Raw genomic sequence first — 17,217 nt, 5'->3', positions numbered from 1 at the left:
GTACCATTGTTGCTGTTGTTGGTGTTGTTGGTGTTGCTGTTGTTGATGTTGGTGTTGCTGCTGGTCAGGGTGTTGCTGCTGCTGCTGCTGCTGTTGGTTGTAGCCTCCGTTGGTTGGGTTTGTTGGCGGTTGTTGTATGTTGTTCGTCGTCGTCGTCGTCGTTGTTGTTTGCGTGACGGATATTGCCTTGTCACTTGCATGTACGAGAAATGTTAAAACGTGGAGCCCAAGCCGCCCGCCCGGCTTGGGTTTCATCGGCTTTAGCTTTGGCTTTTGTTTTTTTTTTTTTTTTCGTTGTGTCCATCCCCCCTTGGTTGTTACCCCTTTTTTCCGGAGCGGCAGCGACCACAGCAACCGCAGAGCGGCAATCAACGCACTGAAAACACCAACAACTGGGAACGGGGGCCAGCAGCAGGAGCAGCAGCAGCGGCTGCCACAGAGTTTTTGTACCGTTCGAAAGTTGTGCTAAAATTTAATTAATTTCGCAATTTGCCTAGACGCTGTCGATTGTGTAGATTGTCAATTGCAGGCTTGTTGGACCAATTTCTATCTCTTGGCACCGCAACACCCTTGCTCTATCTATCTCTAGGATTGTGCTTTTTGTGCTGCCGAAAAATTATGATGATTGCCATCATCATCATCATCATCGTCGTCGTCGTCGTCATTGTAGTCATCCCGCACTGCAGTGCTGAACACACGTAATACCCAACTCGTAATACCCCACACTAAGCGCGGGGCGTGGCCAAATGGGCGGCGATTTAGCCATGGCCATTATAAATACCAATTTAATGAGCGCAACATATGCAACGGGCACAATCCAGAGCCACTGCTGGCCAGGCCAAGTCCACCAGGAGAGGGGTGGTTGCAATATCGTGGAACGTTTAATGCGATTACATGGCAGCGGCACATTTGTCATCTCTCCGCCAGAGTCATCTATGTATGTATGTAGTAACGGGGCATACACTGAGCCAAATTCGGCACAGAGACGGGGATTAATTGTGGCCATAATTCACTATGGAATTATTAATGGGTTAATCTTTGTCGAAGGTGCGGTTGATATTATTATTAATGTCATGGTATATGCTGCAGAGTAATTGTATTAATATTTGTAGCAAGGACATTGAATTAATTTTTGGTTTTGGAAAAGGATTAATCATGGTCATAAATATACAAAAAGCAATTATTAAAGGTCAATAAATAAAATGTGATTAAAACACACAACAGTTATAATTAATATTTATTGATTTAAAATTGATTTGCTTGATTTTGTTGAGATATTTATGTGTTTATACAAGTGTATTTCTTTAACATACTAACCTAGAATTGTGTATTGCAATTTTCCTTGATGTTTATGTAACAATTTACATAAGTTCCACTTATTTAAAGAGCTCATTTTATGGAAGAAGATTAAATTCATTTGTTTAAAAAACAGCAAGTATTCCTTTGATGTGATTAACGATTCGTTGTTGAAATTTTAAGCACTTAAAATGTCATAAGTGGCGCTTAAAGTTAACCTCCTTTCATAATCACTTAATCCCTAAAGGAAACTCCTCTCATATTTATATAATTGCCGCCAGTGCAGTGGCCCTGGATGAACTTCTGGTGCATATATATACTTTTATGTATATATCCGCGTGTCAGCTTTAACAAATCAAGTCAAATTACTGCAAACTGTTAAACAACAACCAGAAGGAGGAATCTGTTGCAAAATAGTCACGAAACGATACGAAACGAAATGAAACGAAGCAAAACAAAACGAAACTGGCATCCGTAAGATAGATTTTGCCTGCTGCAGATGCCACTGCGACGACTGCCACTACTGGTGTTCGTTGCTGGAGGAGCTGGAGGAGCTGGAGGAGCTGCTGCCACGCCAATTGCATGGCCATCGTGCATAACTCCGGCTTGATTGTCTCTGGTTCTTTGGCTGCTCTGGTCAGGGGTCTCTGGTTGGTGCACATGGCCATTGAGGGGTATAAAGGTATGCTGGATAGGCTGGATAATGAAGAGAGGGATTCATTGATATACTTAGCAAGTCTACTCCAAAGTAGATATAAGATCCTATTTTCCCTACAGAAATCATTAATAGATACACTCTCCCATAAGTAGGCTATAGTTTTGTCATCACCAAGTACCGGGTATTGCAAGGGTCTAGACTAGTCTCTGGTTTTATCTGGTTTGTAGTCTGGCATGCGGGCCACTGCAGTAACAGTAGCGGTGGAAATGCCAGTAAGAGGAGCCCCAGTCGCTGCTCATTAAGTGCCACTCTACGACAGTTGTCGCTAATGCCTCCTCGCCAAACCCTTTGCCTCTGTCCCTGCGTCGGTTACCCTCCGGGGTTCTGCACACAGAGTCAACGTAAATTTGCAAATATTTGCTGAAATCGGACGAGAGCAAGTGCCATGTGAAGCTGCAGTAGTAGAAGCACAAATTCCTGGAATTTCTGTCCAGCGTGAGGCGGGACTTGAGCTCAAATGAGTGTTAGTTGGGCTCGGTAAATATGTAAGCCCGGAGAAGTTTGGCACTTTAAATGCGCTGGCAAGCGCCAGTTGGGTAAAAACCGCGCTCTAATCCAGTCCAGAACCAACCCACAGAGTCCATCATTCCACCAAACAAAACTGTCCAATGCAATTATCCCCGCCCTGGAACTTCACCTGGGGCTATCGGGGAATCTCTTTTTCATTTCCTTTATGGCTAAAACCGCATATGGCATGGAGTGTTTGCGACTAAAGCATACAGTATATAGTTAGTGCCCGCCATTCGCCTCGCCCCCTTTTTGGAATTTTCCAACAATTGTCATATTATACTCTTAGGTTCATTCTTCTTGGTTCGCTCCATTGTCCTCTCGCAGTGTTCACGTGGCCACTCCCTGGTTTCCCTTTTTGATAACCATGTCGACGAAGGGCGCCACTTGCACCCTGTGTGTACCTGTGCAGCTGCAACCTATGGCGAGGAGTGCTTCAAAGGTATTCGAAATCCGGACTCGAAGCGAGGGAGATTTTCATAGTTAATCCTGGAAGAAAATAAAAGCAGAGAGTTGGTTTAAGAATGACCATTGTTAGAGGGAAATTGAGCAAGAGTAATGAGTTCTAAATATATATTTGAGGTTTTCGTAATCTAAACCACAATTTAATTGCTCATTTTGTTCCCATTTCGAAGCTATATTTGGGTATCTTAAGCGTTTTTAGATTTGAGTAATTTGATCACTTCAAAACTTTACTTTATTTTCGGTCTTTCTGTTTGAGAAGGGTGGCCACCAAATCGGGGTCATCTTTCCTGGGGGGATGTTCCATCTGTTCCATTTGAATAGGTCTCACCTTTTGCTGCAAGATCAATATTATAAGCAGCTAATTGAGTATTTTTCATTTCATTATGGAGGTCAGCTGGGGATCACATTTTTAATGGGTTCTCTTTCTTCTACGAAAATATGGAATTGGAGTTTGGTTGACAGCAATATGTGAGAACTTTTTATAGCCTCCACAGGAGGGGGGTCACCATAGCTTAGCTAACTTGCCACTTAGCCGGGGGTCGGTCATCCCGTGGATAGAAAGTTAAGCCATTCTGGCCATCTGTATGGAACTGTCTGTTCCAGGGGGTCATCACATAAATGGAGGTCACCTCTCAGTCAGACACTTGAGCCCATCTGCAAGGTGTCAACTCCCTTGAATGGCCTTACTCTACTCAAAGAACGAAAAAAGAACATTCCAATCCCTGCCGAAAAATTTCTCTCAAGAAATCACCCTCGGGTGGGTTCTTGAGCAACCCTCGTGTGGACTAGGATCACACAACTCTGAGGGTTTTTCCCTTCGTCGCCGGGCGGCTAATGACCACTCATTGTCTTACCTGACCCACTTGTTCCTCAACCGCCTTCCGAGTTACTTTTTTATGGTTGAAACTGTGACTCTGAGTCAGAGTCCATAGTCAGAGCGAGTGCCTGGATGTATAATTTGTATTTAAAATGCAACAAACCATAATTTTAAAGTCGCCGCTGTGCGTGCAGTTTGTCAAAAAGGGCAGGATGATGAAGGAGGAGGCAGCCTGTGGTGCGGCTAAAGAAACGAAATGAAATTATTAAGTATTTGCCTCGACTGCCAGTTGGAGGAACAAAGGCCAAAGCTTTTAAATATTTAATAAGTATACAAAAATGGAGGAAGCCGGAGGGAACTGAGAGGGACATGCGCCTGCTGTTGAGTCATGTCAATTGACTGACTGACTGAGTGTCCCCGCTGTGGCGATGGAAATGAATGTGGGTGGGAGGGGATGTCGAAGTGGAAGTGGATGTGGAGGTGGAAGTGGGTTTTTGGAAGTGGAATCAATACCCATGGATGGCCGCCTGCAGGGTGCCCAAAGTACTTGTAAGGATACACACTCATTCGCTCGCTGCTGACTCTGACGTACTAACGGTGACAATAAATGAGTAAAAATGACTTCAACGAAATGAAAATGAAACGACAGGCGGACAGAGGGACAGAGGGACGAAATCTGTCATCAACACGCCGCCAGTGAAGAGCAAGAGATACGAAGCGAAAACCTGGATACGACGGACTCACAGAGATACTCACGCACACCGAGGCACTTCGGTGTGTGCTCTGTGTGTGTGTGTGTGTGTGTGGAAGAGCCATGAAATTTGATACGATGCGTGTGCGTCAGTTGGAGTGAAAAGCGAAGGCATGAGGCGGCATAAGGACACAGGACAGACCAAAGCAATTTCCATTTAATATTTCCAGTTGCCGGGTTTTTCCCTATGCACACTCAACAAAAAATACATCAAACTTTGAAAGTTAAATATAGTTTGTAAATACAAATTGTAGGTTATTTGGCTATAATAAAACTTCCTTAAAAGATGTTTGTATTAAGACAGAAATTTTTGATCTATTGATTAACTTAGGAAGTAGAGAATCATTGTTGGTATACTCTTATCAATGTACTAAGTTTGTTTACAAATTATATTTATTTATCTTTAGGTTTTTGGTCTTTTATTCTCTTTAATCTCTAGATCTTTTCTCATGATAAAAAGTACCCATATTTCCCTCAACCAAATTAATTCACTTCCACTTTCTTCAAGTGCACTTCTTGTAGTGGCCATGTATTTTTAAAAAATCTAATTTCCAACTTGTAAACATTGTCCATTATGCATGCTCCCCGAAATATAAATCACACTCCACGTTCCATCGATCCATTGGAGTCCGAAAAATGGAGGGTGGATCGATGGGTTATGACCCGCTAGATTAATAGAGCTCCAAAAATATATATATTTTTATTTGCTATTGCTGCGTCTGCCGGTCCTTAAAGATATTTATTTTATGTTTCGTCTAAGAATTAATAAAGAGTAAGGTGATTTATGGTCCTTCCTAGGTTGGGGAGTTAGAAATATCCGCTTTATTAGCCAGACATATGACGGAATGACAGTACTTTGCGGTTATGCCGATGTTGTTGTTGCCAGTTTTTATTGGGCCTGGCAAAATATGAAGCATTGATGGAGTTTTATTGTTATTACCAGATAAACTGCGGGGTTCCCCCAGTCTGCCCCAGCTCGACAGAATTATCCATAATTTTAGTATGTGGTTGTGTGTTTGCACAGGGTTTGGGGTATTATGTTGGATGTAATGGAAATTTTCATTACGTTGTTTCTCGGGTAATCATTTTAATGCGGGAATATGAAGGGAGCTTGCTTATAATTTAGTACTATTACTTTTTCTTTTTGTGGTATATCCCCGGCTCCTGATCCTGGTTGCATTTACTTTGCCCATTTACTCGTCAACCTTTTGACTCCCGGGACGACTCTCGTGGCTGGTGAAATTTACAACCTTACCTGTCCTAATCCCGGTGATGCAGCATGCAACATGCAGCATGCAGCATGCAGCACGGCAACGGCAACGGCAACATATTTCACCTCTCCCATGGAACAATGCAAGGCTTTCAGGGCAACCTGGGGGAAGAAGACGATGGTTTTACCTGACCCTAAAATGCGGAAAACAAAAGCCGAAACAAAACAGAGAACTACGGCGTAGAAGAGAGCTCGAGTTGAACTGCAGCAGCAGCAACACGCATTGCACCTGGGATTCCGATGGGATTGGGCATGGGGTGGACCTTAGCACACGCCTTAGATTCTCCTCCTTTCGGGTTTTTATGATTTTGTGAAACATTTTATAACTTTACATGGAAATTATGCGGCATGTGTATCTGTGTATCTGACTCTGCCTGTTTGTATCTGTGTGCGACTCAGGTGATGTTGTTTATTATTTTAACCTCGAAAACAAGCTGAAACCTGAGACAGAGCGACAAATTAAATAATGCCCAGCTTTGTATTTGTCCATTTCCACTTTTTTCGAAGATGTTGTTGATGATGGTGATGATGATGATGCTGAGCCCACACAACCCCATTCAAGATAAAGATAAATACAAGATAAACGAAGATTGCGTTCGGCACTCGAGGCGCCATTGTAATAATAAAGCCACCAAACAAAAAAAAACCAGAAATAACAATAATAAAATCCAAGCCTAAATCAAATAGAGCATAATCTTTGCTCGGGCGTACACTTGATCGTCATCGTCATCGAGGCAACGAAAATGAAATGGAAACGAATGCGTGGCACAAATTGAATCTGATTGTTCAAGTAGTCGAGGCGACTCTCCTCTGTGAGGCTGTGTATCAAATGTAAATCAGAAGGGCATCGGGCATTGGGCATCCCTCAGCATTCGCTTTATTCAAATCCTCAACTCAACTCAACTCGACTCACAAACAGCTGCTACACTTCATTACCATAAGGTTCGCCCCTCTCTCTGTGTGTTGCTGCAATTTGATGTGTGATTATGCCTTTTTGTAGCTTATCAAAATGAAAATTCAAATTCAACTATAACAGCACATTGTTTGCAACGCCCCCGCACCATACTCCGTGTCATCTAAACCAAACAAAACCCAGACCCGAACTCAAACCCAAACCCAAACCCGAACCCAAGAGCAGCAGCAGCAGCAGCAGCAACATCAACGGCAGCAACACTTGGAGAGCTGCAAAAGTGACACTTCTAAGAGATTAAAGTGACATGTAGTGGTCCGCATATTCAGGCTATATGGCTATATAGCAACCAACATACAGCATCCAACATACAGCATCCCGCTCTGGATAGCGACGGACTGTCTGTCTCACTGCCGACACCTTCCGAGCGGCACTCGAAAGTGGGGAAAGTTACCACCGGGTGGGGGACATTACGAGTCGAGTGCGAGTATTTGTTGCTCTCCATGCATAGATTAATAAATTATAAGCCGCTTCTCTCTGAATGGAGTCGCTCTGATTACACTCACAGAAAAAGGGTTGAAAATTATGTAAAACTCTCTGGGCTCATGCAGGAATTATGCTCTGTCTTAATCAGATTAATATAGCAAAAAGGGATGAAACGCCAGTGAAGGTGAACGCGAATTTAAATTTCAAATGTTCTAAAAATAAAGCCAACGTTGGCTCTTAATTGGCACAAATAGAGTTGGGGAAAATAAAAAGAATCAGGAGCATTTTGGCGAATTTTATTTTTCGCCGCTTTGATCAATCAAAATCACAAAATAAAATTGAACGATATTAATTTGAAGAGTTCAATTGGGGATCAATATGGTTGTTTCAATTATAATTGAAGTATATATATTTTTTACCCACAGGAAGATCTGAACTATTTGAAAAGGAGATTCCAATTACGAAAGAAATATACAATATAACTAATTTATTTATAATTAATTTATAATTCAAAGAATGCGAATATTTTATGTTCAACCATTAACGATTTCTGAATCGATTCTTGAATTCAATTGCAGACTTCCCAAGTTAGTTTCCTTTCTTGTTTAAATATATATTTGAAATTATTTTAAAATTATTTATGGCTTTAAATATATCATAATCAATATTTGAAAAGAGGTTGCTTTAAGCCTATTACTGTGTTGGTACACTACGTAAGAAAGGGTACAAATATATAAAATATATATATAAAATATAAACATATATAAATACATTTTAAATAAATTTAAATAATATACCCAACTTTCTTGCAGTGCTCATTTTGCTACCCTGTTTCTGCTTTCTTTTCTCAACTCAACTCCTGCGGGAAAAGCGGCAGTCAGTCCCCTGAGCATATGTAAGTCCCCGCCCTGCCCCGCCCACTTTTTTCCTTTTTCCTCCGCCGCCCCCGCATCAGAATGTGAATGTGAATGTGAATGTGGAGCAATTAATGTTTGTGTTTTGTCATTTCAAGCCCGACATTGCTCGCCTCTGCTGGCTTCTTTCCTTCATGTTTTCCTTGATGTGGATGCTGTTTTTGTTGTTCCAACATTTTATGCGCATAATTAAGCCGGTGTATCCGTAGAAGTATGCGACACTTCCGGCTTGGACAACTGTCGCCGGGAGCATGCTCCTCCGCCTCCTATTGGAACTTGGCTTTGTACTGATTTTGTCCCTGATTTTATTATGTTTTTTTTCCCTCTACTTCTGTTTTGTTTTTTATTTTCTGCTTATTGTAATACAATTCATTGAGCATTGACCATGCTCCCTGGGACTTGAACTCTTTCCCCGGCGACTTCCTCTTCACTCTGACGACATTTCGTGGGAGAAAGAAAGAAGCTGCGGAAATGCCAAAGCACGAATAAGGGAATATCAACGGAGAGATTATAATGATCGGGGAGAAGAAGAATCGCTGAGAAGGAAATTGTTAGGGAAAATATTATGATGCGGTGTAAATTGTCGATTATCTTTGCAGGTTCCATCCATCCAAAAACAGATACGATCTCGATTATCTACGCTTGAAATTATCATTTACATTTGACAGATCTTTCCTGTTGTGTGTGTTCGTAATTGATATCTGTTTTTTGTTTCTGCTTTTCAGTGATAATTATCGTTTAAGGCCTGCCTGGGTAATATAATTATGGGTCTCCCCCTTTATTTTTTGACATTCCATTTCTGTTTTATTTCGAATTTTCACATTTTATAGATCCATAATTGAGATTATCATGGACTGTGGTCGGTCAGCTTTATATACTATATATACTTGTGGGGTGAACCTGTTTTCTATGTTTCTGCTTGTTTGGGGAAAAAGTTTCATCTACCAACTCCAACTCCATCTGATATATATTGATTGTTTGCACTTTGTTTTTCCGTTTCTGCTTTGTCAACAGTTTTCCCGTAGTTATTGTGATTTCCCTTATTTTATTTTATTTTTTTCCTTCTTTTTCCTCATTGATTAAGACCCCCGACATTTGGTCCATCTGCAGACCGACATGTTTGACTTTGGCCACGCCAACAACTTGAGGCTAATCCCACGTCGTGGAGGTGGAGTGCTTTTGATATGGCTTATCTTGTGTCTCTGGTGAAGGGAGCTCCCAAGGAACAAGGGAGAGAGAGAGAGAGTGCGATTTTGACACATGTCATAGGCAATGGTGGACAAACACAGAGAGGAGTCAGTCTGTCGTCCCCCTAGAGAGAGGGATCCACTCTGTAAGCCACAAAAAAACAAATCACTTGAGGGCAAGCCCCTCCATCTCCAGCTCCATCTCCATCTGGCGGTGGTCCCTCCCCAGTGGCATTATTTGAATTAAGTGCATACTTAAGCGTAATTTATTGGAAAATCCACAAGAGCCAGAGAGCGCCTCCCGGGGGCGGGATTTGGAAAGGAAAGGCCTGACTTGGTTTCTATTGTTTCAGTTGGCGGCGACCTCATCGCGTCATTAATCTGAAGACAACTCTCTTAGTCCAGTCCACAGATTCGAGTTGACATTCTATCTAAGCATGTGTCTTTGGTTTATTTGTGCCCCGGCTCTATTTGAATAGTTCTTTCAGTCTAGCGCCTTATCTCCCGATGTCAGTCAGTAATGTTGTAATGCCAGGCAGCTTCGAAGGGAGAATCGTTAGGGTTAACGATTTGTGTGTACATCTCTTTTATGGGTGTTTTCAGGGGGTTAAGAGTTGGGGGTTTTCCTGCCATATTTCGGTTTAGTTTTAAACCGCTTTAATGGTCATTGTTTATGCATGGAAATTATCATCATTAGTAATAAATAATGATAATAAGATGCAATTGTCATGGAAGCAGGAAGCGAACATATTTTAAAAACATTTCAATTAATATATAAATTGATCTATATTCAAATTAAAGATAAATAATATAATTTGTCCTTAAATATTTATTACAAATATTTAAAAGCTATGAATAAGTAAGCTTTAACTTTAACATAGAAATTTCTGGACTTGTTAACGTGTAAACTCCGAAATAAGGTCAATATTTATTTAATTTATTAGCTAAAACATCAAGCTTCAGTGTATTAATTGTATAGAAATATATAATTTGGTAACAGCACAATGTCAATTATAACCAATTGGATTTTCAACTTGCTGAAATTTATTAGCAAATAAATATTTGCACACAGGGCTTATTACACTCGGTAACTGGCTTTTGTTTATTTAACATGCATACTAATTGGAAATTTTGCATTTAATTTGCAAACACAAATCACTTTCCGGCTATAACTCTTGGCCAAATTGATATTGAGGCTTGGCTTTGGATTGTTGCATCTCTCGGTATCGGAATTATAGTTGTTTTCCTCTCCTTAGCTTAGCTTAATTCCCTGCCACTCTGATTTCCCAACTATGTAGCGTCGTCCAGTGTGTATTTCCAGTTTGAGACCATCTCCTCAACCCTCTCCGGATTCTTTTTCCGCTTCTTGGGCACAAGAACGAGAACGAGTTATTGGCATGCATTGAATTTGCTTTGGAATTTGCCAGGAGGGGATAAAAGGCGAGCCACAAGATGAGGAGGAGTAGTCGTAGTCGAGCAAAAGAGTAGACAATCAGTGGCATGTATAGAATTTCACTGATTTATGTTTCATATGAGCCGACAAGACTCCAAGGCGGAGATTCCCTCAAGGCATGTGCCCATAAACCGTGGAGGATGAGCACAGGCTCCGGCCGGAGCTGGAGCTGGAGCCTCAGCCAATGCCTGCAGGACGTTGGAGCAATCCTTGGGTGACAATGCAGTGATTACATCTTTTGAGTAGCATACGCACACAGCGTACTCCCCCGCAATTTCCGTGATGTGAAAGGCATGCCTTTGCCGGCGTTCAAAAAGTATTCTCCACCGGAGGAAGAGCTTCGTCTCGGAGCGGGGTTATGTGATAAATTTTTGATTAAAGGCCCCCATGCCCATGCCTGCCTGTGATATAGGTTCCATTCCTTCCTTTAAGCATATATGCATTCCGCTTCTGGGAGCTTGCTCAAATTACGTTTGACATTCAATTGAGTTTAAGTTGATTGCCAGTTAAGTGAGACACATAGAGCTGGGGAAAAGCGATTTTTGACAGCCCGGCAGCGCTGATTACTGATTACTGATTACACCAGTTATCCAATAACCGAAATTTCCGAATGCCAGAACCAATCGCGGCTGTCATTTATCCAAATGTTAATTTAAACAATTAATATCTGAGAGAGAGAGACATGTCAATTTGCAAATTAAGTAAACAACATGACAGACCAGCAGCTGGGCCAAATATAGATCGAATCGAGGCAGTTAGCCTGTGGGGCATGTAAATGAAGACTGGCACTTGAGAGGGCAAAACTAAGACCGAGATGGAGACCTGGAGAGAGAGGAGGGTCATTAGAATCCAGGGATTTAATTGGGCCAGAGTGCTCTCTTAAATATGATTTGTGTGCTGGTGAGCAAAGCATTCCCCCCGAGGAATGGAAAAGCGGAAGCCAACAGAGATTCCATATCGGAGTAATTACTGGGTCTGCCTGAAATGCCTAGATGGCACAGATTCCCTCTAATCATTCCAAAATGTAGTTTTTAGCCTGCAGAAATGTATTTTCTCTCCACATGTCTGTCTGTCTCTACCATTGTTGTTTACTTTTGGTTGATAGCAGGGAATTTCCCTGAGGAAAGAAATATCATATGGCCTGGAAAATGGGTCAGCTCTTAAATATGATTTGTTATGATTAGTTTCCGCATACAAATAATTACCAAATGTGCAGTCAGTAAGTCTAGAACTTGGGGGGGATTCTAAGGAAATTATGAAGAAATATTGCCTTTGGGGAACTCTTTGGGATGATATTAATAGTAGAACTTAATCAAGTTCTTAAGGTTACTAACCACCAAACACTTCTTACAAGATAAATACCCATAACTTTAGCTAATATAATCATTCAAAATGTCTTGAGAAAAACTCTTTCCTTCCCTGTTTACTTGTTGATAGGGAATTCCCCCCTGAAGGAAGAATACCATATGCTATCCAAACAACTGATAATTGTAGTTCTTCTGAAGGTGATTAGTGGCCTTTGCTACCGCTCATTCCGACAGGTGTTTCGGGGGTTGCTTTTTTTTTTTTTGGTAGTTAGTTCCATCGGTTTCTTCTCACCAAAATAAAAAAAAGAGGAGCTAATTTGTGGCCAGGCAATATATCATGGCATTTACAGGCGACAGTTGCGTTTCCTCCGAACTCTGCCACTTCTGCCACTCAATTTTTGAGTTTTAAGTGAAATAAATATACATCGCTTGCGTTTATATTTAAACGATTTCCTGGCACTGCCTCTGACTCTGCCTTTTGCTGAACTTTTATAGATGTTTTCTCATGATTTTCCTCACACAGAATTCTTTCTCAATTTCTTTCTATCATTGCAGATGCGCCCAGCGGGTCGCTGTGATGCCTTCGAGCTGCCTTCGGTGCCGATGCTGATGATGATGAAGTTGCTGCCGCCGGTACGCTCTAGCTGCTGACAGCCAAGTGCAGGCCGTATCCGAGAGATACCAGAAGAGATACACCACACCAACTATCCCGAAGACAAAGGAAAGGAAAAGTGCATTTCCTGCTACCTAACCTGTGTGTGTTTCTGTGTGTGCGTGCGAGGGCGCACTACCTACTACCTACATTTTTTGGAGGGAGTTTTTGGAAAGAGAGTAACTCGTTGGAGATACTCACTCGCTACTCGGCACTGTGAGACAACGAGCAGGGACAGCTGCCGGCGACCTCAGTTTGGTCAAGAAGCGCGTACGCGACGGCTGTCAAAAGAGCGTGTGTTCCGCCGCCGAGAAAATCGAGAAGCGAGCGCGGGGAGCGCCTCCCCCGACTCTGACAAGGATATCCCAAGGATATACACGCAGTGATATACAGTGAAGCAGTGAAGTGAAAGTGTTAGCTAGCCATCATCATCATCAATCCTTTCCCTTTCCCCCTGCCAAATATTTGCACAGCGGTGATTGCTATTGACAAAGTGGATTGGCATTCGGGGGACACTTTCAATTAGGCACGTTGCCGCCTGCTTGTGCTAAATGTGCCACAATGGCCGCGCCGTCCAGGACGACGTCGATGCCACCACCCTTCCGGCTCCAGTTCCTGTTACCGCTGCTCCTGCTCCTGCTGCTGCCGCTCCTAAGCCATGATGCGGCGGTCCACGCGGAACCCTACTCCGGTGGCTTTGGCAGCTCAGCCGTGTCCAGCGGTGGCCTGGGATCCGTGGGCATTCACATACCCGGCGGCGGTGTTGGGGTCATCACGGAGGCCCGCTGCCCCAGGGTATGCTCCTGTTCGGGTTTAAATGTGGACTGTTCGCATCGGGGACTCACCTCGGTGCCCAGGAAAATCTCAGCAGATGTGGAAAGACTGTGAGTATTAGGCTTAAACTATAAAGTACGATTGAATGAGTGATTGACTATAAAAGAGAAAGAGATTATATATTCGGTTATCTTCCATTTTGCATTAAAAATTCTCTAAAGGAAGTCTATATTTAATTCGCAATGCAATCAATATATGTTTCTCCCACTGTATCCATAAATATTCCATCAATGATTGGAATCGAAATAAGAAGAAATGTGAATGATATTTTCAGCATGCAGCCATAAATCAATATTAAATTTACAATTATATAGAAATTCCATTATGCAAACAATCTGAGGAGAGGCAAAGAATCAACAGAGAAACGACACACTTCCCCCATGGGACAGCGATGGGGAAACCCGGGGATGTGGCGATGTCTATACCTAGTCAGGAATCTGCCAGCAGATATCCTTCGCCGTTAGCCTGACGAATTCCAATTACAGATTGCCCTTTCCTTCCACAATTGTTCAAACACATCGGGCACACTCTCTATTAAAATAATAAAGCCGGACCCGGTTCCGATTTGTATTTATTTAAAAATCAGCATAGACAAACAACAGCAGCAGCAGGACTGGGACCAGGACTGGACCCTGCTAGAGGGAGGAAATAAATAAAGCCGTGACCATGTCGTCGTGTCGATGGCGATAAGGGAAAAAGGCTCTCCAGAGGGTACACACACAGGGGCATCCGTGGCAAAGAGTTATTCCTGCAGCGAGCTGCTTACATTAAATCGCCATTAAGTTTATTAATTGTCGCCGAAGGAGCTGCGACGAGACCGGGCGGCAATAATTGTTGCATGTGCCGCAGCGGCAAAGTCGAATGCATTAAGCCAATGTGGCTGCGATTCAGCCATGCCACAGCCACAGTCACAGCCACATTTCCATCTCCATCTCTGTCCATCGCTGGCAGTCGCCACATAAATTAACGCTCCGGCAATTAGCAAGTGTATGCAAAATACCAACCTCCCCCCGAGGCCCAGCTCCTGCCGGTCTGGCCCACCTCTCAACTCCAACCTCTCTTGCAAGCCCCAAAAGCCCCACTGTCGTGGCTGCAGTTTTTCTACATAAATTAATAACAGATATCAGCAGTGGCCGCATTAACGTTATAGCATTATAGCCCAGTTATAAGCAAGTTGCTGGCAACTGGCCCGGAGTCGGAATCGGGCTCGAAGCGCTGTGGCAAACACTGCTCAGGGACACATTTGTGTTGCTGTTTGCCTCTCTGTTTTTTTGTTCTTGTTGTATTTTATTTTTCATTTTACTTTATTTATTCTTTTTTAATGCTTCAAACAGAGAGTAATATAAAACAGAGAAACGACCAGCAGCAGCAGAAACAGAAAACATATCAACATGCACGACATATTTGCATTTTAAAATACTATTCGTTGAGAACCGAACTGGGCACGTTAAAGTATAAATATATATATATTTAAATCGCAGGGTACCTCAGGCTCACAAAATATGTCAAAATTTTGAGTGACATTACCCGGGAGAAAGAGCAAAAGAGATTCCCGGGTGTCAAAGTGCAGGGGAGAATGTGTCAGGAGACTTAAGTAGAGCTTAGGCTAGGGAAAAGAATCCAAATAAAAGGCGATTCCAGGTGAGGATGTGACGGAGCGACTGCTGGGGGAATTATGATTTCAACAGATTATATTAAAGCTGGGGAATTAATGCCCAAATGTTGTCGAAGAAGGAGTCGAAAATTCTTGTGTTTCACTGAAATTGAATACTGAACGGACTTCTCTAAGAGTCTTTTGTGTAAAGCACGCATCAAATCAAGGAGATTTGGGGGAATCCAATTTATAAGAGTAGTAGAAATGAGGAAATAATAAGAAGGAAATTGAATTTACATTTACATTAAAACAAGCTATAAATAGGGTTCAAAAACAACTCACTTTAGGTAACTTAAAATCAAAATAATCATAGTCTTTCTTGATTTAGTACTTTTTTTGTAATTAATTTCCCATAAAATACTCATTTTCCCAGCATAAACCTTGAGTTACCCTAATGCCGGCCAGAGGATAGAGGAAAACCTTCTAAACCGGCACATAAGCGAACATACATCAAATATTGAACATGCCCACAACTATTGGCCCTGTCAATGTGCACCAAAAGAGCTGGAACTGGCGAGCATACAACATATATATATTTGTATGTATATATACAGAGTTGGAAACACAAAACAATGGCAAATGCAAACTTGGGGTGCTTTGGCAAATTGTGTTCATCATGGCCCACCCGCCCTACCTCCGCTCATGTCATTGCCATTTAATTACAAAGCCTTTTGGCAGAGAAAGGGGACTCCAGAAGCTACGAACCTAGAACCTAGGAACCTAGGAACCTAGGCACCTCTAACATCAAGAGCCGAGGGCATAAAAGAGAGCTCTAAGCTGACGGGGTACTGGTCTGCCAGTCAGTCACCCACACAGTTGATTCAATTGACACGACAGCATTTTTGCATATCTAATTTGTGGGCAACAGTAGGAGTAGGAGTAGGAGGAGGAGCTGTAGATGGAGGTGAAGGATTGGAAAGGTGGCCCTTCACACCTGAGAACGTTTAATTTATAGCTGAGCAGCTGCTTTTGATGTTGTTCTTGGGTTCTTTGGTTGCTCGGTTCCGTGGTTCCTTGGTTTCTCCTGCTTTTTGGTAGGAGTGAGAGAGTGGAAGCACCCAAAAACCCCAAGATGCCATCTAATTGGCAGCAGTGGCGGAGGGTGAAGAAAAAAGGCCCACAACAAAAGGCTCTCTCTCTACTCCCCACACGCAAAGGCATCTAATGAAGTTAAATGCTTAATTATAAGCCAGGAAAAACGGCAAAAATTATGCATACGGCAATTCGTAAAGCCAACCAAAAGTGATTTAAACAAATTACATAAAAACCCAACGCCAGAAGCGTTTGAAAAATGTTTGGCAATTAGACAGGAACGACTTTTGTTTTTATTATTGTTTTTTGTACACAAAAACAAAAGGCAACAAACAAAACGTATTGAAAATCTTGTTTCATCTATGAGATGGTTATGATACAGAGAGGGAAATATATATAATTAAAGGTATTTTAATGTGATATGAAAAAAAAGGCAAACAAGTGGGAAAATTTGTGCAAATTTAATCAAATTTTATATCTTCAAGATATATAGTTATATTAGGCTGGTATTCATATAATTTAAAAGTATATTTCCCTATGTTAATAGCTAATATTTTTCCCCATGTGTATGGTTACTAAAGCTGGTCCGGTGTAATCAGTTGGATCTGAGCGCGAGATGCCCACATCTCTGAGAGATATTAAGCTCATTAAAAAGATATGTCTGTGTGTGAGTCTCGGTGAGCTGAGGAGGAGCATACCATACACACACCAACCGCACACCATACACACACCATCCAGCTTGTATATATTTTCATCTTCTGGCTGCTCCATCGGCAACTTGATGCGAGATTCATTAAGGCTTAAGCCGCACAGAAAATATTTTTACGTTTGGGTCGCCGAAGGTCTTCCTACCTGTTGTTCAGGCTCGAACCGAACTCTCAAACCTTACTCACAAAAAGTAAAGTGAGCAGCTGAGACCCAGCAACTTGTTGTTGCTGCCACTTCTGCTGGCTGGCTGTATGTA

General features: G+C 42.1%; 1 pseudogene across 1 annotated transcript in view; it reads left to right on the top strand.

Moving 5' to 3' along the window:
* Positions 1–17,217, top strand: part of LOC147644324 (protein slit-like) — a 55,943-nt pseudogene that overhangs the window by 22,642 nt on the left and 16,084 nt on the right. Inside the window, exon 2 of the transcript XR_015270497.1 lies at positions 12,637–13,617. The product of XR_015270497.1 is annotated as a protein slit-like (transcript). The remainder of the gene's footprint in view (positions 1–12,636; positions 13,618–17,217) is intronic.

Source organism: Drosophila serrata, unplaced genomic scaffold (assembly GCF_035046125.1).
Source record: "Drosophila serrata isolate PLE 108 unplaced genomic scaffold, ASM3504612v1 contig_184, whole genome shotgun sequence".
NCBI classification, from domain to species: domain Eukaryota; kingdom Metazoa; phylum Arthropoda; class Insecta; order Diptera; family Drosophilidae; genus Drosophila; species Drosophila serrata.
Note: the sequence above shows the minus strand (reverse complement) of the source record. Positions and strands in the feature narration are given on the sequence as shown.